General features: G+C 36.4%; 1 protein-coding gene and 1 pseudogene across 2 annotated transcripts in view; both read left to right on the forward strand.

The window, feature by feature from the left end:
- Positions 1–24,245, forward strand: part of LOC120413043 (protein tincar) — a 385,369-nt gene that overhangs the window by 194,135 nt on the left and 166,989 nt on the right. For both annotated transcript variants that reach the window (XM_052709629.1, XM_052709628.1), the window contains exon 4: positions 23,845–23,878. The gene's annotated coding sequence lies outside the window, so the exon portion shown is untranslated. The remainder of the gene's footprint in view (positions 1–23,844; positions 23,879–24,245) is intronic.
- Positions 6,570–7,838, forward strand: LOC128093310 (basic proline-rich protein-like; annotated as a pseudogene).

The following is a 24,245-nucleotide window of genomic DNA, read 5'->3' on the forward strand; positions in this document are numbered from 1 at the left end:
TCCACTCCAGTGTTTGAACTGACGACCTTTGGATTGCGAGTCCAACCGCCGCCAGCGATTCCACCGGAGTAGGCTTGGTTTGGTGTATTGTTTGTACTTATGGCATGGAGACGACTCCTGCACCTGGAATGACTTAACGGCCTAACAACCAAGGCCGGGACCGACATTTTACTTCCTCATCCGATGGAAGGTAAAGTTAGTTAGAAAATGTGAAAACTTGTGATTCGTGCTTCGATTTCAGTTTAAAATGCAATATAAATCGATAATTTTATAAACAAAACTAGTTTCAACAAATTACAGGCAAAATTCCGACTTTTTAACAATTTAACCTAAAATTTATATGTATTATATTAAAAAGCTTATAAACTTTGTTGACTAATTATTAACATTGATTATATTTTATTAAAAAATATATCAGCTACTTTAGTGAATGGTCACTCCGGAATTTAAACAATTTTTTTTAACGTAACTGTTTTTTTAAACACAATTGTAAAAACCTAAATAGTCCATGGACTTTGTGTGGCCTAACCCAGTTCATTTTTTAAAAATAATAATCTTGAGAAAAACCTAACCTGTTGAAACATATTCCAAAAACAAACTGAAATCCTATCAAAGTCACCCTGGGTTACGGTACCGCGAAACGGACTCTTAAACGTCCAACAACCCACCCTTTTTGGTTAAGCCGATCTAGAGATATGTTTTTTTTTTTAAGTTGGTTTTGCGAAAATTGTCAAAAAATGCAATGTTTTGACAACCCTGTTCTCATCTAAGTCTAATTTCTTTGGTCAAGAAACTCTCATGCGCCATTTGAGCCAAATCAGAGCACTTTTGATCTAGATTCTGCTGGTTTGACATGCTTTCGCTGCATTGCTAAACATTAAACTTTCCATTATATAAACATGTCCAATCGATTGAATCGATTGTTAATTATCGAAAAAAGAGGTGATACTTTCGAAAAATATGTACATTCATAGATTCATCGATGTTTCAAAAAATGTGGACGGTTGCATAGCTGTAATACTGTACACCATATTCTTTTTTAAGTCACCTTTTTTTAAACGATTCTCGATTTACGCAACTTTTTTTAAGTCATGACTTAAAAATAGAATGTCCATGACTTAAATTGAGAATATGACTTAAATTAAGACTATTTGGGATTTAGTAACTTTTCGTAGAATTTTCAAAATGTTTGAATTGTATTTTGTTATGAAATGTTTTTAAAACATTTTATCATGGTTTTGGAACACCTGGGATGTTCTAGTCCATCCGAAACTTCCGCAAATGTTGTGTAACAGGCTTACCAAAGAAACAACTAGAAACTTCAAGATTTTGACAACGGATCCTACCCAGACTGCTTCAGTGAGTGTGGTAAGCTACAGATCATTATTGTAACAACGTATTGGGATGATCTGGGTCATCCAAGAACTCCCTGGAGTTAAGATATGTGGGTCTACCGCCGTAACAAGCAAGAGGTTGACGATTTCTGACCCCAGAACATATCCGCATAGCTTCAGTGAGTATGGTAGACTAGTTTGCTGATGTGTTGGGATGTTCTGGGACATCCAAGGACTCCCTGGAGTTAAGATCTGTGGGTCTACCGCCGTAACAAGCAAGAGGTCGACGATTTTTGACCCCAGAACATATCCGCATAGCTCCAGTGAGTATGGTAGACTAGTTTGCTGATGTGTTGGGATGTTCTGGGACATCCAAAAACTCCCTGGAGTTAAGATCTGTGGGTCTACCACCGTAACAAGCAAGAGGTCGACGATTTTTGACCCCAGAACATATCCGCATAGCTTCAGTGAGTATGGTAGACTAGTTTGCTGATGTGTTGGGATGTTCTGGGACATCCAAGGACTCCCTGGAGTTAAGATCTGTGGGTCTACCGCCGTAACAAGCAAGAGGTCGACGATTTTTGACCCCGGAATATATCCGCATAGCTTCAGTGAGTATTGTAGACTAGTTTGATGATGTGTTGGGATGTTCTGGGACATCCAAGGACTCCCTGGAGTTAAGATCTGTGGGTCTACCGCCGTAACAAGCTAGAGGTCGATGGTTTTTGACCTTGGGACAAACCCGCATAACTTTAGTGAGTATGGTTGATTACTTTGCTAATGTATTGGACTGTGGGTCTTCCAAAAACTCCATTGAGTTATAACACGAGGGTCTATGGCTGTAACAAAAACTTTCTGGAACGAGATGTTCGCATAACATCAAAGAAGTCTATCAAACTCACTGCGGATATTTCCCAAGGTCAAAAACGTCGACCTCTTGCGTTTTACGTCGGTTGAACCACAGATCTTAACTCCAGGAAGCCCTTGGATGTTCCAGAACATCCCAACACATCACCAAACTAGTCTACCGTACCCACTGAAGCTATGCGGATATGTTCCGGGGTCAAAAACCGTCGACCTCTGACTTGTTACGGTGGTAGACCAACAGATCTTAACTCCAGGTAGTCCTTGGATGTCCCATAACATCCCAACACATCAGCAAACTAGTCTACCATACTCACTGAAGCTATGCGGATATGTTCCGGGGTCAAAAACCGTCGACCTCTAGCTTGTTACGGCGGTAGACCCACAGATCTTAACTCCAGGGAGTCCTTGGATGTCTCAAAACATCCCAACACATCAGCAAAGTAGTCTACCATACTCACTGAAGCTATGCGGATATATTCCGGGGTCAAATACCGTCAACTTCTTGCTTGTTACGGCGGTAGATTCACACATCTTAACTCTAGGAAGTCTTTGGATGACCCAGGACATCCAAACACATCCCAACATCCCAGCAAAGTAGTCTACCATACTAACTGAAGCTATGCGGATATGTTCCGGGGTCAAAAACCGTCGACTTCTTGCTTGTTACGGCGGTAGATTCACAGATCTTAACTCCAGGGAGTCCTTGGATGTCCCAGAACATCCCAACACATCAGCAAACTAGTCTACCATACTCACTGAAGCTATGCGGATATGTTCCGGGGTCAATAACCGTCGACCTCTTGCTTGTTACGGCGGTAGACCCACAGATCTTAACTCCAGGGAGTTCTTGGATGACCCAGATCATCCCAATACGTTGTTACAATAATGATCTGTAGCCTACCACACTCACTGAAGCAGTCTGGATAGGATCCGTTGTCAAAATCTTGAAGTTTCTACTTGTTTCTTTGGTAAGCCTGTTGCACAACATTTGCGGAAGTTTCGGATGGACTAGAACATCTCAGGTGTTCCAAAACCGTGATAAAATGTTTTTCTAACATTTCTTAACAACATACAATTGATACATTTTGAAAATTCTCCGAAAAGTTACGAAATCCCAAATATTCTTAATTCAAGTCATATTCTCAATTTAAGTCATGGAAATTCTTTTTTTAAACGATTCTCGATTTAAACACCCCCATTTCGTTGTGTAAATCAAGAATATGGTGTACAAAGCATTTTGTGATGCTTTTTGACAAAACATTGGAAATAATGGTTGAAATTTGAAGTTCAGTTGTTTGCTCTCCCTCGACATCGACCAAAAACGAGGGACAAAAACTATTAACAAAATTACAAGCAGCCTTATTGCTGTTTAACTAATTCTTTTTATCAATGATTTTATGCTTTTATTCAAAGATCGAATTCTGCAACATATAGAATTTACCGTTTTGTCTTCCACACTGAAAAAAGGCTATAAAATCACTCATAAAATGATCTTCTCAACTTAATACTCTACTGCCCAATTTTTTTTTCGATTTTTTGTTCTACGAAAAACTTTACTTCTCTTGTTTTATGTTTTTCTTGTTCCATTTTAAGGATTTTAACTTGCATTTATTTTGTTTAGTTTACGTTTGTTTTTGGTAGTATTTGGCCTATTCTACCACCTCATATCATTACATTTTGCATATCTATTTTTTCATGTTTTTACAGTCACTCTTAAATTTTTTGCTTGTTTTTCATTTTCTGCTTTAAAATGGCACCATTATCATTTAAATTGTAAACAAATGCGTAGAGGCATAGTCTGGGACACTAGAAAAATTACTGCATACTTCTTTTTACTAAAAATAAAGCAAATTTTAGTTAAAAAACACAGCCAAAGTTGAAATTTTAAAAACATTGACAAGTTCAGAGGTCTTCTTTGCAATGCTTTTTAAAGATCGAAAATCGGTTGATAAATTGATTTTTGGCGTTTTTTTTCAATCCAAGCCCGGCTAAAGGGGAGGTTGTGTTGTAGAGGGTTAAACAAGTCTCCAAAATAAATGTTTTTCGAATATCTCGGAACTTGATAATTTTTTGCTGGATTTGTTTAATTGACTCAGTTTGAGGTCTCGCTAGCCCCTATTCAAAATTATAAGGATTGGAGAAGTGCTTTAAAATTTGTTCACAAAAAATGACAGATACAATGAATGAAGACAGATTTTGTTGGTAATGCCAAAGACCTGGTCGCACATAATAATTTTGGCTACCGTCCAGACTCGATTATCCGGAAGGCCTTGGATGTAATCGCAAATATCAAATGTAATGAAATTAAACTCAAATTTAAAAGTCAAACTCGCCCTTTTAATTCTCTACCACACGCTGTGATTCCCAGCCGGAGATTATCCATTCCATCTCGGCTGCATTTTTTAAAGCAACATTTGTTCACATTCCCAGCCATTCCCGTCCGACCTTCATCCCAGCAGCAATTTGTCCGCACAATTAACTCATTTTCCGACACCCGAGGAAGGTTGGGAGCGAAAATCCTCCGGACCAGCCTCAACCGTGGCCAAAGCCAAGGCCCGAGAACCGGTTATCTTCATACCATTTCGCACTATCAGTTTTAATTGTCCCCTGATGGTTCCCTCTGTCTGTGTGCGCAAGTGCCTGTGTGTGTGCCGTTTTGCACCTCGTCGGCACCTCCGCGCACCAGGTGAGAATACAGGTGGCCGCCACAATGGTCCCAACTACGGCGTCGCCGGTCTCCGTCCGGTGGTCCTTGTGGGGAAGTGAGGTTTTCATAGGTCGGAAAGGGCGATTCTACTCACGTTCTACAACGCGATTTGCGGATTCTAGTTCGAGGCACGGAGGGAAATTTGCATACATTTTTTTCGACTCTCCTCACTCAGAATTTCCCTCCGTGCCGAGGTAAGATTCACCTCGTCCACGGAGCAGTATGTTTGTGGTTCATGCGAGTTCAACGAGCGGGGTTTGTCCTTTTCCGTGTTCAATTTTTTTTCCTTCCCTCCGGGGATGAGGTGAAAAGTGAGAAATGGGATTCTCGTCGCTATTGTGAATATAATTTTTCATCTTTTTTTTCCTTCCCCCCGTGTCCCAACCGTCTACCAAGCTTTCGTTCATTTATGGCGCGAGAAAAAAAAAGAAGCGAGCTTTTCCGGGGTTCAGGGAAAACGTGATTCGACCGACGACTCCAAGGCTTGCGGGCAAAACTATTATGCAAACTGTCCGGCGACGGTGAAAAATGGATTTTTTATTTAAAATATGAAGATTACTGGGAACTATTGGGTGAGCGAGCTTGTACGTTGCGGGGGGACGTGTCTGGGAGTTTGCGTTGATGGAGAGTGAATTTTTCATTATTTGGAATAAAATCCCCAGTCTGATGCAGTGAAGGTATTTTTTGTATTTTTTCATATTGAAGTGATCACTAGAAAATTTAATTAAAAATTGTTGGCAATGTCAGATTCAACGGAATTGGTTGAATCAGCTAAATTTAACTTTACAATTTCAGAGCTGAAAACCACCCTCGCAGTTTTGAGTTCATTTTAAAACTCCAAATGACTCCCAACCGATGACGCCCTGCCAGGACAAATTAAGGGCCCCCGAAAGTGTCGGCAATTCACCCGAAACTGGTTTTCCAAATGGCCGATTCTCAAAAGCCACCACCAATTGAAGAAAGACGCCCAAGTTGGCCATGAATGACGACTGACTGATGTCACCGCCGGGGGTGGTCGAAATAGCCTGCTGCGATGTCTGCGCCACCCCCACGCCTACTTGCGATAGTTGTTGTTCCTACAATTTTCGTTGGAAGGAGGCAAAAGTTTATCTTGTTTAGAGCAAAGCTACAAAACTTTGCCAACCAAAAATCCTGCGTCTGACGTGCAGTTCTGCGAGTTTGGGTTGGTCGTCGTCGGAAAATTCCCATGTTTAATCAGTGCCATTTAGGGGGAAGTTTATCCACTCCCTTTGTTGTCATGGAGTTGCTATCGTTGTTTCGGGAAATGCGTCTCCGATGAAACCCCCCACCGGATGTGGCGACCCACTGTGCTGTGCGGTGACATTTACGCTCAAGAGAAAGCTGCTTTTGTACTGTTCAAACTAGGGGAAACTTCTTTATTTTGGAAGTAATGTGATAAATGCACTCATTCGATGTTTTGCTGGTTAAGTTTCACGACAAGTTAAATTGGGATGAAATTTGCTACAATTAATCAAACTTTTTCTACCATTTTCAATTGATATCATTTGAAAAATATAACGACTGGATTGAAACTCGCATTCAAAACGAAACAACATCTGAAACAGAAACTATCCGAACCTGAACCTGCACCTGAACCTGAACCTGAACCTGAACCTGAACCTGAACTTGAACCTGAACCTGAACCTGAACCTGAACCTGAACCTGAACCTGAACCTGAACCTGAACCTGAACCTGAACCTGAACCTGAACCTGAACCTGAACCTGAACCTGAACCTGAACCTGAACCTGAACCTGAACCTGAACCTGAACCTGAACCTGAACCTGAACCTGAACCTGAACCTGAACCTGAACCTGAACCTGAACCTGAACCTGAACCTGAACCTGAACCTGAACCTGAACCTGAACCTGAACCTGAACCTGAACCTGAACCTGAACCTGAACCTGAACCTGAACCTGAACCTGAACCTGAACCTGAACCTGAACCTGAACCTGAACCTGAACCTGAACCTGAACCTGAACCTGAACCTGAACCTGAACCTGAACCTGAACCTGAACCTGAACCTGAACCTGAACCTGAACCTGAACCTGAACCTGAACCTGAACCTGAACCTGAACCTGAACCTGAACCTGAACCTGAACCTGAACCTGAACCTGAACCTGAACCTGAACCTGAACCTGAACCTGAACCTGAACCTGAACCTGAACCTGAACCTGAACCTGAACCTGAACCTGAACCTGAACCTGAACCTGAACCTGAACCTGAACCTGAACCTGAACCTGAACCTGAACCTGAACCTGAACCTGAACCTGAACCTGAACCTGAACCTGAACCTGAACCTGAACCTGAACCTGAACCTGAACCTGAACCTGAACCTGAACCTGAACCTGAACCTGAACCTGAACCTGAACCTGAACCTGAACCTGAACCTGAACCTGAACCTGAACCTGAACCTGGAACTGAACCTGAACCTGAACCTGAACCTGAACCTGAACCTGAACCTGAACCTGAACCTGAACCTGAACCTGAACCTGAACCTGAACTGAACCTGAACCTGAACCTGAACCTGAACCTGAACCTGAACCTGAACCTGAACCTGAACCTGAACCTGAACCTGAACCTGAACCTGAACCTGAACCTGAACCTGAACCTGAACCTGAACCTGAACCTGAACCTGAACCTGAACCTGAACCTGAACCTGAACCTGAACCTGAACCTGAACCTGAACCTGAACCTGAACCTGAACCTGAACCTGAACCTGAACCTGAACCTGAACCTGAACCTGAAAATAAAACTGATCGAAATATAAATGTTGAGGAATGCTCAGAACGTAGCTCGTTTACCCTAAACTTTCGGTAAACTACTAATGTTATGTTTGGTACGTGTGTGCAAATAGAATAAAACAAGCTTCAGTTGCCAAAGCACGATGCATGAGATATCCTTCGCTTTGCAAAAGTGTAATGTTACCGTAATTAAAATGTGTTGGTGTCTGCACATCGGAAAAGCTCCCAACACAAACTTATCCAATTAGTGCCCCGGGGGTGGGAAAAGGAAAAGCTAGATTTATATCGTAATCTAACGAACTTTACAGAAATGCGATGCAGTGCGTTCCCTACTAATGACTTCCTGCAGTTGGACAAAGTCTCGTTACGACACGAGAGTGGAAAAGTTTTCCCTTCGCCAGCTACTTGAAACTTGTAATTTACTTTCAACTTATTGATGACTCACCTTTCTCTCAATAATCCCCCTTCCCTTTGTCGCCCAAAGAGTCATCGATTGCTACTTACTTAACCCATAAGTTGCTGCCAACGATATCAATTTTCCCCATCAACGGCCTAGCCTTCGCAGAAAGGTGATCAAATTTCAATAACCTATCCCCCGTCCCCTCTGCGTCTGGAATTTCTCCCTTCTCATCCATATTTACGACAAAGTCGTTGTCAGTTCAAGCTCATCCCTTGGTCCACTCTCCTCCGTCCACGGCGAAGTTCAGATTCTGGATCAGAAGAGCATACGGATTAATTCTTGCTCTAACAACCCCCCCTCAACCTCCACCCCAACCACTACTTCAAAGTGCTTTCGTACTCAGTTTAATTCCCTTTTCATTTGGCCATCACACTTTGTTCTCTTTGGAAATCGGCATCTTTCGAATCTGGTTAGCTGAATCGGTTCATTTTCTATTAAGAACAAGCTGAAAACGGAAAATTTCGTACTACCTCTTTTTTCTTCGCATTATTTACTTTTTTAGACTTTTTTTTGTTTTTTTTTTATTTATAAGGATTTAGATATGAGCAAATCACTACAAAATCGGCCGATTTCAATAATTTTTTTCATTTTCATAAAATTCCACCCGCCACCGACGAATTTTTTGGTCACGTGGAAAATGAAAAAAGGCTTCTTTTGGCCGCCCACCGTTTAGTCTACGAACAAAAAACACGCAAAGCACTTAATTTTTCAGCGAAAAGTCTAACATCAACAGATCCAAAATGTTTCAAAACAGGTCACTTCAGCAGCAAAACATTTGTCACGCTTGAGCTTGAACATAGCCTTCCATTTTGTTTATGTTTACAGCTGCAGTGCAGTTGTGGAAGAGCCGTTCTCTACGTAATCGGTCTTTTTTATGAATTTGGCAGCTGTCCATACAAAAACGATGCATGAAAATAAAAAAAATCGGTTTATTTTATTATTAAATGAATAAATTAATTAAAAAACACCATTTTTTTCATTTTGTGATATTTTTTAGGGGACACAAAATGCCAACTTTTCAGAAATTTCCAGGTTGTGCAAAAAAATCATAAACCGAGTTATGAATTTTTAAATCAATACTATTTTTTTCAAAAAATCGAAAATGGTTACAAAAAAATTTAAACTTCATTTTCCGATGTAAAATTGCATTTGCAATCAAAAAGTACTGTTGTGAAATATTGATAAAGTGCACCGCTTTCAAGTTAAAGCCATTTTTAGGCACATTTTTGAAAAAACTCAGTTATTCTTTTTTTTTTAAATTAGTGCCCTTGTTTGCCCACTTTTGAAAAAAATATTTTTAAAAAGCTGAGAAAATTCTCTATATTTTGCTTTCTTGAAATTTGTTGATACGACCCTTAGTTGGTGAGATATGGCCATGCAAAGATTTTAAACAACAAAATTGATGTTTTCTAGGTCTTAACCAAACAACCCACCATTTTCTAATGTGGATATCTCAGCAACTAATAGTCCAATTTTCAATGTTAAAATAAGAAAAATTCGTGAAATTTTTCGATCTTTTCGAAATTAATATTTTCAAAAATTTAAATCAAGACTTACAATTCATAAAGGCGTAATATTGAATGTTTGGCCCACGGTGTGTTTCCTAGAACAAACTTAAGATAAAAAATTCAGCAAGTCTGATATTTGGCACCATGAAAGAAGGGCTCTTTCCCGACATTTTGCGGGGTCCGGTGGAATTTTTCGTCGGGGGGTCTAGAGCAACTTTTTTTTGAAGATTTTTTTTCGATTTCATAGGATTTTTCTTCAGAAAAGTCCATAGAAATTGATGGGTTGTTCATATCCATCAAATTTCTTATGAATGTGCCTCAAGAGACTCTAAACTACATATTTGACCTCAAATCAAATGTTTCCAACCCAAATTTGCCAGATTTCTAGCTTTCTTTGAAATAACCCCAACATCCAAACTGGAAACCTCAAAACAACCGAATAAATTTTGTTTCTTTGTATAATTTGTCATAAAAATATAGCAACAGATTGCCCGGATACAAATTCATTGCTTAACTTAGAGTATTTCATTTAGATTTTATTTATTACCTAAAATGTTCTCAACATTATTTTTTTCAATCCTCTGCCATAAAACACTAAAATATTTTTAAACATTTTCGAATCAATCACATTGTACAGAACAGTTTCCTAAACAATTTCCATAAAAAGTATCAATTTTGGTTCAATATAAGCAGAGATATACCCGATTTCGGGAAATAAAAACTGACTTTCTCCAAAATTTCTGTTCCAAAAATAATTACAGTTGAGTAACGGAAAATGGCACAATTAAAAAAAATAGTGTTTTTCCGATGAAAAATACGTTTTTTCGGAATTCTGAGTACGCCATCAAATTGGCTATCTAATTTTACATAAAAGTCCATTTGACACCAAATTTTTTATCTCATCACCGTTTCAGGCAGCAAATGATTGAAAAACACCTTTTTTCGCATGTTCAAAAATGAAAGGGGTCGTACCGCCCCTCCGTCACGAGGTATCAAAAAACGGACCTCGGATTCGTGATCAGGGACAAAAGTTACCCCTTAGGACAAAGTTTCACGCAAATCGAAGAGGAGTCGGGGCAACTTTTCCCGATTTCGTGTGAGTTGGTAGAGAATTACCCTTGTATTTTTCTTGATATTGTTCAGATGAGCAATTCTCTACGAAATCGGTCTTTTTTCTTCAATTTTAATTTTTGTATTTTTTAATCCGGCTGAAACTTTTTTGGTGCCTTCGGTATGCCCAAAGAAGCCATTTTGCATCATTAGTTTGTCCATGGGTAATTCTCCGCCAACTCACACAGCAGTTGCCCCGACCCCTCTTCGATTTGCGTGAAACTTTGTCCTAAGGGGTAACTTTTGTCCCTGATCACGAATCCGAGGTCCGTTTTTTGATATCTCGTGACGGAGGGGCGGTACGACCCCTTCCATTTTTGCACATGCGAAAAAAGAGGTGTTTTTCAATAATTTGCAGCCTGAAACGGTGATGAGATAGAAATTTGGTGTCAAAGGGACTTTTATGTAAAATTAGACGCCCGATTTGATGGCGTACTCAGAATTCCGAAAAAACGTATTTTTCATCGAAAAAAACACTAAAAAAGTTTTAAAAATTCTCCCATTTTCCGTTACTCGACTGTAAAAAATTTTGGAACATGTCATTTTATGGAAAATTTAATGTACTTTTCGAATCTACATTGTCCCAGAAGGGTCATTTTTTCATTTTGAACAAAATTTTTCATTTTAAAATTTCGTGTTTTTTCTAACTTTGCAGGGTTATTTTTTAGAGTGTAACTATGTTCTACAAAGTTGTAGAGCAGACAATTACAAAAATTTTGATATATATACATAAGGGGTTTGCTTATAAACATCACAAGTTATCACGATTTTACGAAAAAAAGTTTTAAAAAAGTTGGTCGTCATCGATCATGGCCGTTCATGGTCACCCGCGACAGACACGGACGACGAAACAAAGAGAAACGCAAAAAGTAACTTTTTCAAAACTTTTTTTCGTAAAATCGCGATAACTTGTGATGTTTATAAGCAAACCCCTTATGTCTATATATCAAAATTTTTGTAATTGTCTGCTCTACAACTTTGTAGAACATTGTTACACTCTAAAAAATAACCCTGCAAAGTTAGAAAAAACACGAAATTTTAAAATGAAAAATTTTGTTCAAAATGAAAAAATGACCCTTCTGGGACAATGTAGATTCGAAAAGTACATTAAATTTTCCATAAAATGACATGTTCCAAAATTTTTTACAGTCGAGTAACGGAAAATGGGAGAATTTTTAAAACTTTTTTGGTGTTTTTTTCGATGAAAAATACGTTTTTTCGGAATTCTGAGTACGCCATCAAATCGGGCGTCTAATTTTACATAAAAGTCCCTTTGACACCAAATTTCTATCTCATCACCGTTTCAGGCTGCAAATTATTGAAAAACACCTCTTTTTTCGCATGTTCAAAAATGGAAGGGGTCGTACCGCCCCTCCGTCACGAGATATCAAAAAACGGACCTCGGATTCGTGATCAGGGACAAAAGTTACCCCTTAGGACAAAGTTTCACGCAAATCGAAGAGGGGTCGGGGCAACTTTTCCCGATTTCGTGTGAGTTGGTAGAGAATTACCCCCATATAATTTTCCATACAAATTTGGCAGCTGTCCATACAAAAATGATGTATGAAAATTCAAAAATCTGTATCTTTTGAAGGAATTTTTTGATCGATTTGGTGTCTTCGGCAAAGTTGTAGGTATGGATACGGACTACACTGGAAAAAATAATACACGGTAAAAAAAAATTTGGTGATTTTTTTATTTAACTTTTTATCACTAAAACTTGATTTACAAAAAAACACTATTTTTATTTTTTTTTATTTTTTGATATGTTTTAGAAGACATAAAATGCCAACTTTTCAGAAATTTCCAGGTTGTGCAAAAAATCACTGACCGAGTTATGAATTTTTTAATCAATACTGATTTTTTCAAAAAATCGAAATTTTGGTCGTAAAAATTTTTCAACTTCATTTTTCGATGTAAAATCAAATTTGCAATCAAAAAGTACTTTACTAAAATTTTGATAAAGTGCACCGTTTTCAAGTTATAGCCATATTTAAGTGACTTTTTTGAAAATAGTCGCAGTTTTTCATTTTTTTAAATTAGTGCACATGTTTGCCCAGTTTTGAAAAAAATATTTTTGAAAAGCTGAGAAAATTCTCTATATTTTGCTTATTCGGACTATGTTGATACGACCTTTAGTTGCTGAGATATTGCAATGCAAAGGTTTAAAAACAGGAAAATTGATGTTTTCTAAGTTTCACCCAAACAACCCACCATTTTCTATCGTCAATATCTCAGCAACTAATGGTCCGATTTTCAATGTTAATATATGAAACAATTGTGAAATTTTCCGATCTTTTCGAAAAAAATATTTTTGGAATTTTCAAATCAAGACAAACATTTTAAAAGGGCGTAATATTGAATGTTTGGCCTTTGTGAAATGTTAGTCTTGATTTGAAAATTCCAAAAATATTTTTTTCGAAGAGATCGGAAAATTTCACAAATGTTTCATATATTAACATTGAAAATCGGACCATTAGTTGCTGAGATATTGACGATAGAAAATGGTGGGTTGTTTGGGTGAAACTTAGAAAACATCAATTTTCCTGTTTTTAAACCTTTGCATTGCAATATCTCAGCAACTAAAGGTCGTATCAACAAAGTCCAAATAAGCAAAATATAGAGAATTTTCTCAGCTTTTCAAAAATATTTTTTTCAAAACTGGGCAAACATGTGCACTAATTTAAAAAAATGAAAAACTGCGACTATTTTCAAAAAAGTCACTTAAATATGGCTATAACTTGAAAACGGTGCACTTTAACAAAATTTCAGTAAAGTACTTTTTGATTGCAAATTTGATTTTACATCGAAAAATGAAGTTGAAAAATTTTTACGACCAAAATTTCGATTTTTTGAAAAAATCAGTATTGATTAAAAAATTCATAACTCGGTCAGTGATTTTTTGCACAACCTGGAAATTTCTGAAAAGTTGGCATTTTATGCCTTCTAAAACATATCAAAAAATAAAAAAAATTAAAAATAGTGTTTTTTTGTAAATCAAGTTTTAGTGATAAAAAGTTAAATAAAAAAATCACCAAATTTTTTTTACCGTGTATTATTTTTTTCCAGTGTAGTCCGTATCCATACCTACAACTTTGCCGAAGACACCAAATCGATCAAAAAATTCCTTCAAAAGATACAGATTTTTGAATTTTCATACATCATTTTTGTATGGACAGCTGCCGAATTTGTATGGAAAATTATATGGACAAACTAATGATGCAAAATGGCTTCTTTGGGCATACCGAAGGCACCAAAAAAGTTTCAGTCGGATTAAAAAATACAAAAAAAATCGAATGACCGAAATCCTAGAGAACTGCTCAGATGTTTTGAAACGTTTGCCTCTTATTAAATCGCTGGTTTACTCTTTTTTGTGTAGCATTCAAAGTTTGCTTTTCATTAGATATGTTTTTTTAATTTAAAGCTTTCTTTTCTCTTTTTTCAAACTGTTTTTCATAGCATGTTTTCTAATTTTTCGCTTGTTTTTTCTTAATTTTTTGATTTGCTGAAATGGGGACGACAATTTAAAAGTAAATATTACAGTAATATTGATTAAATTGTATTATTACTTTATTTATATTCTTCAAATTCAAATTCTTCAAATTATGAATGGTGTGACTATTTTTCAATGATTCTACCCTTTGTGTTTTTATTCATGTACAAAAGTTCCATATGAAAATTAAAGAAACAAATAAAAGCGGCTTGTTTTGGCTTAAAATTGGAGTGAGGATTTCTTAGCCCAAATAATTAGATCGGTATTTTTTTGTTTGTCCATTAGGGTGATCTACGCATTATTAGGGTGGTCCAAAATATAACCATTTCAACGATTTTCGCAAAATCTATGTTTTTCATAAAATCTGATTTGGACGCAAATCAAAGGTGATTAGTTGGAATTTCATGTTAACACTGGAACGCCCAACGCATGTCCGACTTACACGGACGCCCAAGCCTCCAAAAAAAGGTGGAACGGTAACTTCAACTCGCTGGTTCTCGGGCATAACTCAACCAATCGGGACGATTCTTGTTTCCAGTGAAAAGTAAGAATGTCTAGATGATTCTAAAATTTTGCAGAACTTGATTTGAACAAATCTGTAATTTCTGCGACCGAAAACATCGTTCCACATTTTTTAAAAAGACTGCCTCCGCGGAATTTTCGGCGAATATTTTTTTACACGCGAAAAAAAGTTGGAACGATGTTTTTGATCGCAAAAATTAGAGATTTGATCAAATTAAGTTCTGCAAAGTTCTAGAATCATCTAGACATCCTAACAAATCACTGGAAAGAAGAATCATCTTGATTGGTTGAGTTATGCCCGAGAACCAGCGAGTTGAAGTTACCGTTCCAAATTTTTTGAAGCCTTGGGCGTTGGAATGTTAAAATAAATTGAGGTTCAAAAAATCAATCTTTTTTTTTTGAAAAGTCATGTGAGCAGTTCTCTACCAAAACCGGAAATGGATTTTATTTATATTTTTTGATTTGGCTCAAACTTTGTGGGGGCCTTCCCTATGACCAACGAAGTTTTTTTGTGTCATTGGTTCACCCATACAAGTCTCCATACAATTTTGGCAGCTGTCCATACAAAAATGGTTTGTAAATATTCAAACAGCTGTAACTTTTGAGTAAATTTTCTGATCAATTTGGTGTCTTCGGCAAAGTTGTAGGTGTTGCTGAGGACTTTTGAGAAAAAAAATAGGTTCACGAAAAAAAAAATTGGAGATTTTTTTATCAACTTTTTTTCACTAAAACTCAATTTCCCAAAATACGTATTTTTTTATTTTCGAGATTTTTTGATATGTTTTAGGGGACAAAAATCCGCAACTTTTGAGCCATAGAGAAACATGGTCAAAAAATCTGCCGCCGAGTTATGAATTTTTGAAAAACAGTGATTTTTGGAAAAAATCGAAAATTTATGCAAAAACAAGTTTGACATTATTTTTTAATGCAAAATTGAATTTGCAATCGAAAAGTACTTTACAGATTTTTGATAAAGGGCTCCGTTTTCAAGATATAGTCACCGAAAGTTTGATTTTAGCGAAATATTTGCAGTTTTTCAATTTTTAAAAATAGTGACCATGAGTGACCATGTCTAAAAATATTTTTTTTGTAAAGTTCAGAAAATTTGCCTCTGGTTGCTGAAATACAGCGGCTTAAAGAAAAAGAAACACGAAAATTGAAGTTTTCTAAATCTCACCAAAACAACCCACCTTCTGCTGCAACCTTCCATCGGATGAGGAAGTAAAATGTCGGTCCCGGCCTTGGTTATTAGCCCGTTAAGTCATTCCAGGTGTAGGAGTCGTCTCCATGCCATAAGTACAAACAACACACCAAACCAAGCCTACTCCGGTGGAATCGCTGGCGGCGTTTGGACTCGCAATCCAAAGGTCGTCAGTTCAAACATTGGAGTGGAAGGTTCCTTGGAGTAAAAAGAGGTTTGGGTGCTCTCCCCATTCAAGCCTACGGACTCCTAGGTTCGAGCAGAAACTTGCAATAGAGACCACAAAAGACCCGGGGGTCGTTAATGTGGATGGTTTGATTGATTTTTTGATTTCTTAAAACAGCTCTATCTCAGCAACCCGAGGTCCAATCTTCAATGTCTCTTAGACAATTTTAATGCAAATTTTCTGAACTTTTCAAAAAAAATATTTTTAGAAATGGTCACTCATGGTCACTATTTTTAAAAATTTAAAAACTGCAAATATTTCGCTAAAATCAAACTTTCGGTGACTATATCTTGAAAACGGAGCCCTTTATCAAAAATCTGTAAAGTACTTTTCGATTGCAAATTCAATTTTGCATTAAAAATAATGTCAAGTTTGTTTTTGCATGAAACTTCGATTTTTTCCAAAAATCACTATTTTTTCAAAAATTCATAACTCGGCGGCAGATTTTTTGACCATGTTTCTCTATGGCTCAAAAGTTGCGGATTTTTGTCCCCTAAAACATATCAAAAAATCTCGAAAATCAAAAAATACGTATTTTGGGAAATTGAGTTTTAGTGAAAAAAAAGTTGATAAAAAAATCTGCAAATTTTTTTTCCGTGTACCTATTTTTTTCTCAAAAGACCTCAACAATACCTACAACTTTGCCGAAGACACCAAATTGATCAAAAAATCCACTCAAAAGTTACAGCTGTTTGAATATTTACAAACCATTTTTGTATGGAGAGCAGCCAAAATTGTATGGAGACTTGTATGGATGAACCAATGACGCAAAATAGCATATTTGGTCATAGGGAAGGCCCCCACAAAGTTTGAGTCAAATCAAAAAATACAAATTATAAAAATGGTCGAAATCGGCCAATTTCGTAGAGAGTTGCTCATGTGAAAACTTTGAATGCCGTTTTGCCATTATATGAATGTGCAGGATGATAGAAGATCTTTGGTACATTTAAAAAAATACTTATTCACCCTGTACAACAATCTGCTAAGCATGTTCAACCGGTATAGGAAACCATGGCAGTAATACAGAAAAATCTGTATACCACACATTTTTAAATGACAAGAATCACAGATATGAAGTTTATTGCACAAATTCATGAATTTATTAAAATCAACAATTTAGTAGTTCAATTATGCTGTCATATCATGATAAAGCTTCAATCTACTTTTAAAAGTACGAAAAATTCTTTTTGCAATTCCGCCGTGAAACTATTTACTTTTCCTGCAATTCTTGAACGACGAAATGGCCTACTTTTCTGTACCAAAAATAACAGAATCGAATAGCAACACTTTTCAACATAATGCTGAAAAGTTCTACTTTTCAGCACTGCAATGGGTGATGAAATGTTGAACTTTTCAGCATTTGTTTCGAAAAGTAATACTTTTTATCAATTTTTGATTTAAATGATTTATTGACAAAATACATGAACATTTGACTAATAACTTCACTCAAAGGGTGTTTTCGGAATTGCAAAAAATGTTGTATGGAACTCGTCGCAAAACTTGATTTTTTCGGCACTCGTCGTGTTTATCCAACTCGGTGAACCTCGTTGGATAAATGTACGACTCGTGCTGAAAAAATCTTTTTTTTTTGCAACTTGTTGCATAAACTACTACTTAAAGCTGCAAATTGAACATGTAATAGATAAAATACTGTTTTTTGTCAGGAAATACAAACTTCTCATAAATTAATGTTAAACGTTCAGCGCTCAACTATGCAGACAATTTACAATTATATGGTATGCAGGTTTTTTTTTCCTGTTCACTTACTCAAAAAATGTAAAAAAGTAAATAAAAAAATCAATGGTTCCCATTTCCCAGTCACTTTCAATTTCTTTGGTTGAATTTTTAAATCTAAACCCTCATAAAACCCAAACAATCGACATTCGTCAAGGGAAAAAAGGGAAAATCGATACGCCCTCAATCTACCCACTTTACATCGACATGCAACGACTGGCAACGGCATCCACAACCAAAACGAGGACAATGCCTTTATTTTCGAAAGTGAAAGAAGACGAAAATTTCCATTTCGTTTGACGACCTTTTTTTCGCTCCTACACCCACCCACCCCCGCAAACATAAGGACCACTTTACAAACACTGAAAGCCGTTTTGTCATCAAGTGACGAAACATTCCTCGCGCGTCAAACGAGACAGACACCTTCGTGCAACCAATACCACCACCACCACCAACAACACGAGGTTCTTTGTTGTTCAGGCTAGTTGGTGTTGAAATTATTGTCGCTGCTCATCCATGCATGAAACAATAGAAACACACGTAACCGCACATACATTTGGTGATGTCTGCGAAATGGCATCCTGCCTTTGAAATGCTTGCATTATGCTATTTTGTCTTATTTTCATGGAAAAATGTTAAAAATTAAAAAAATCAAATAAATCAAACTGGCACCACTGCACACAAAAGTATCGAGAAACTAGCAGCACTGCAATTGTTCAAACATGAAAGTTGTAATTTTTCAAGCACTTTTTAATTACAACTTATTGATAACAATCGAGTAAAAAAAACCAATAATCCTTTTAAAACTAATATAGAAATTGCTTATAGGTCAAATATGCACAATGTCTATCCTAGTGACATTCCGAGAAGTTTGATTGAGTTGGGTTCAGGATCCCAAGCTTCAGCTGTCGACAGAAACTGTCAGACTCAACTACACACACTTGCACATTCACCCTAACACGTGACGGTATTTATGGGCGAAAGTGACGCAATGCGCGCGTCCGTCGTTTGTTAGTCAGGTTGAAATGCGAAACTTGTCCAGCTTTGGGGATGGTGGTGGTGGTGGATGAGGCGTTGGAATGTTATGTACGAACTCAAACTCTCCAAACACCACTGGCAACGTGATATGCGATTGTGCGATGAACATTGTCAGAAACACACACGCTCTCGTTTGAGAGTTTGGGATACAACGTTGGCTTGAAATGGGGAAATTAACGGATCGAGGAACATTGGATTGTACTGTGAAAGGTTTTATATAATTGATAGAAGATTTATATTTGCATTTACTTGAATTCAATTCATACAAAATTATTCAAGTTGAAAATAATGCTAAATCCTTTCCGAAGAATATTTTATGCTATCTTGCTACTGGAAATGTTGATTTATACCTTTATGACTAGTTTTTAGCACCTTGTTTCTTTTGCCAGGAGCAAGACAGGACCTTTATTTTCTCGGGACATTTTTTGTTTTTCAATTTTAACGCATTTGTATTAGTTTTTCAACTGCAAGAAAATTCAATTTACAATAATCAACTAACAAAAAGTCACATATAACATTGAATTACTTTGCGGAAATCCAGGTACGCACAAATCGGTACCAAATTTTAGGAGGTTGTTTTGAGACTTGATTATGACCAAAAATGGACGTGATGCATATTGAGTCATACAAAAGTGCTTTTGAAATGTTCAAAAATATTTTCATTGAGAAGGGATTTTCTGTTCGACTCGAAATTAACTCAAAAAATCCCACTTTGTTTTGTTACTTTCCAAATAAATTACATAAATCAAACTGCGCAAAAATGCAATTATTGTTCATTTTTATTTAATGATATGTTTTAGATGACTAGAAATACTATCTTATCAATTATTGCACAAGGTGATGCCGTTTTTTAGCCCATTTTTTACAAGTTTGAAACAATGTTTTTTTAGTTCTAATCATGGACAAACGTAAAACAAATTTATACAATTCGGAACACTTTTGTAATAATTTGTCAATAGCAAACAAAATGCATCTTTTCTGGTGACCCTACTATTTTTAAGGACCTTTATTTTTACATTCTCTTGCTATTTCACTAGTAAAAGTAGTACTTTAAAAAAACAAACTGCATTTCAAGACTAACTTATTCGGAGCAGCAAAACACTGCTTCCAAATTGCCCAATTGTGGAACACCTGAATTTAACTGATATTTTGACAAAAAAAGTTATCCATCCATAAAACATTACTTAACTTGAGTTTCGTTGGTTTCAGTGTGTGAAGTTATTATTTTGTAAAAAATATGTACTCCCGGAGAGAACCAAAGTTTGTTTACATCTGTAAGAAAAAAGTGTTCCAGAGTAGTGCGGTGCCTATGGGGACGCGCAGTCCTGCTTGTTCGTGTTATTTTCCGTCTCTTTTGTGTCGCTGTTCGAGTGCATGGGGTGATTGGATTTCTTCTTCTTCTTTTTTTTCATTTTTTTTAGTTCGCGCGTTCGTTGACCGATGAATTTTATTTTTATATAGTTTTTGATAGAAACGATCCGATTTTTGTTTTTTGAGATAAGCAAGTCGAATATGTTTTAAGGCTTATGATATAAAATAATTTTAATGAATGAAGCCCTTCCTACATCACCGTTTATCGGAAGGCACGCCGACGGAGAATTTCTGGAGAATCGCGGTCGAATTAATACTATATTTAAAACCCTAGATAGGTATCTTTCCGCAGCCGGCTGCCTAAGATTTTTAAAATTTCAGCCGATAAACAAATTGCTTATGGTCGCATCACCTACCACAGTGAAGGTCAGGCCTCATACCCATCTTACTAACCCCTCAAAACTCATGTGATACTTTGTCGGAGACGCAGCTGATTTAGCGGTCCCATCACTCAAGTATCGGCTAACATTCCCATCCACTTCCCCGTGTCTTACCACTGGTCGTGACCGGCGTCGGTATTGATCAGCACGATAGGGACCTTTGAAAATTGCGAAGGGGTGATGATTGGTTTCTACTTTTCATCTGTGGTCCACCGAGCAATGTTTGGGGGTCCTGGTCAATAACGAAGTAGCAGCCACGGGTAGACACTAATGCTATGCTATGCTATGCTATCTGTAAGAAAAAAGTGTTCCAAATTTGTGGATTTCGTGGGTCAATGTTTTTCTTTCAAAATTTGATATGAAACTTAAAAAATTACAATCGGTCTATACATCAATCGAAAGATCTCAAGAAAAGCAAATCGTTATGTTCAATTATGATTTCCTATGATTTTTTGAACATTGGCCAATCTGTTAACTTTTCAGAATATGAGGGATGACTGTACTGATACTATTATTTTTTTTAAATCAAACTGTCAAAATAAAGTGATTTGGATGTGACGCTTGAATAAATAAAAAAAAAAACGAAAAAAAAAGAATTTGGAAAATTTGTTCAATAATTGCAAATATCGGCATAAAAATATTTAACGATTTTTTGGGCTTAATTTAGAAAACTTGTTTTTTTTTCATTCTCATTTCGAGGGTGTATTTAAGCAATTCGTCGCTTGTTTTCTATCTTGTGACACGTCTGCTGTTAAAAGATAGGACATAAAATTAAATTAAAAATTCGACGAAATATCGATCACAAATGGTAGAAATTTGTGCTTCTTGATGACTGTTAATTTTATCGAAAAAATCACTTGAATTTAACAGCCGCTTAAAAACGATGCACGATATCAGAAAAAAGTCGTTTTCAATTGAAATTCCATTTTAAATTTTAAAAAAATATGTTAAAACTTATTTTTGATCATTTCGACACTTTGCAAAAAAAAAAATCAAAATTTGGACAAACAAATTTAATCACTCTGTGCAATGATGACATTCGTTGTCATCTGAGCAATTCTCTACCAAAACCGGATATGGGTAATTCTCTACCAACTCACACGAAATCGGGAAAAGTTGCCCTGACCCCTCTTCGATTTGCGTGAAACTTTGTCCTAAGGGGTAACTTTTGTCCCTGATCACGAATCCAAGGTCCGTTTTTTGATATCTCGTGATGGAGGGGCGGTACGACCCCTTCCATTTTTGAACATGCGAAAAAAGAGGTATTTTTCAATAATTTGCAGCCTGAAACGGTGATGAGATAGAAATTTGGTGTCAGTGGGACTTTTATGTAAAATTAGACGCCCGATTTGATGGCGTACTCAGAATTCCGAAAAAACGTATTTTTCATCGAAAAAAACACTAAAAACGTTTTAAAAATTCTCCCATTTTCCGTTACTCGACTGTAAAAATTTTTGGAACATCTCATTTTATGGGAAATTTAATGTACTTTTCGAATTTACATTGACCCAGAAGGGTCATTTTTTCATTTAGAACAAAATTTTTCATTTTAAAATTTCGTGTTTTTCTAACTTTGCAGGATTATTTTTTAGAGTGTAACAATGGTCTACAAAGTTGTAGAGCAGACAATTACAAAAAAATTGATATATAGACATAAAGGGTTTGCTTATGAACATCACGAGTTATCGCGATTTTTGCGTTTCTCTTTGTTTCGTCGTCCGTGTCTGTCGCGGGTGACCATGAACGGCCATGATCGATGACGACCAACTTTTTCAAAACTTTTTTTCGTAAAATCACGATAACTCGTGATTTTTATAAGCAAACCCATATGTCTATATATCATCATATAGCTCTACAACTTTGTAGAACATTGTTACACTCTAAAAAATAACCCTGCAAAGTTAGAAAAAACACGAAATTTTAAAATGAAAAATTTTGTTCTAAATGAAAAAATGACCCTTCTGGGTCAATGTAGATTCGAAGATTACTTTAAATTTCCCATAAAATGACATGTTCCAAAATTTTTTACTGTCGGGTAACGGAAAATGGGAGAATTTTTAAAACTTTTTTGGTGTTTTTTTCGATGAAAAATACGTTTTTTCGGGATTCTGAGTACGCCATCAAATCGGGCGTCTAAATTAACATAAAAGTCCCTTTGACACCAAATTTCTATCTCATCACCGTTTCAGGCTGCAAATTATTGAAAAACACCTCTTTTTTCGCATGTTCAAAAATGGAAGGGGTCGTACTGCCCCTCCGTCACGAGATATCAAAAAACGGACCTCGGATTCGTGATCAGAGACAAAAGATACCTCTTAGGACAAAGTTTCACGCAAATCGAAGAGGGGTCGGGGCAACTGCTGTGTGAGTTGGCGGAGAATTACCCAAATTCCATTTTGAATTTTAAAAAATATGTTAAAATTTATTTTTGATCATTTTGACACTTTGCAAAAAAAATTATCATAATTTGGACAAACAAATTTTATCACTTTGTGTAATGATGACATTCGTTGTCAATCTCGAAAATAAAAAAAATACGCATTTTGGGAAATTGCGTTTTTGTGAAAAAAAAAGTTAACCGTGCACCTATTTTTTCTCAATAGTCCTCAACAATACCTATAACTTTGCCGAAGACACCAAAATGATCAGAAAATTCACTCAAAAGTTACAGCTGTTTGAATATTTACGTACCATTTTTGTATGGACAGCTGCGAAAATTGTAAAGAGACTTGTATGGGTGAACCAATGACACAAAATAGCTTCTTTGGTCATAGGGAAGACCCCCACAAAGTTTTAGCCAAATAAAAAAGTACAAAAAATTAAAATGCTCGAAATCGACCGATTTCGTAGAGAGTTGCTCAATTGATGATTTTTTAAGCTACATTTTCATGGTGTCAAATATTTATAAAGAATTGTTCACAATTTCTTCATAACAGCATTTTATCGTTGAATACAAATATTTCCAAAATTTGATTATTGTTCTCAAGTGTTAATTTACGGTCTTTAGTTCAATTAAGTTTAAAACACAAATGTCACAAGATAGCACAAATCATACAAAATGAAGAAACATTTTATCAACTTTAGTTACTGAAAATACTGATTTGAAATCTTTATTCAATATCTTTCACAGATAAATTCCATCCCAGTAACAGTGCTATGATAAGGTAAGAATACAAAATTGACTGCATGAGTGTGTTTGATAATCGTATAGCTTCATTCATTTATATATTTATAAAATCTCTTCTTGAAAATGCCTAGTCAATCTCTACAATTCTTAACTTTATGTGTAACTTAAAAAAATTAGTTACAGCTTACGAAAAACGATTTGAAACATGCTCTTTTAGAAATAAATAGTCTTCCAACTCCTGCCCCCATTTTTTCTCCAAAAACCCAAGACCTGCATCCACAATAATATTAATAACACACACCGCATTTGCAGCAGTACGAAAATGGCATCGATTCTTCATTCGGCAAAATCCCGCAGAACGAAACAAACCTCGACCGGCAGTCCTGATGTATTCGGGCACGTAC

This window comes from Culex pipiens, chromosome 3 (genome assembly GCF_016801865.2).
Source record: "Culex pipiens pallens isolate TS chromosome 3, TS_CPP_V2, whole genome shotgun sequence".
Lineage (NCBI taxonomy): Eukaryota > Metazoa > Arthropoda > Insecta > Diptera > Culicidae > Culex > Culex pipiens.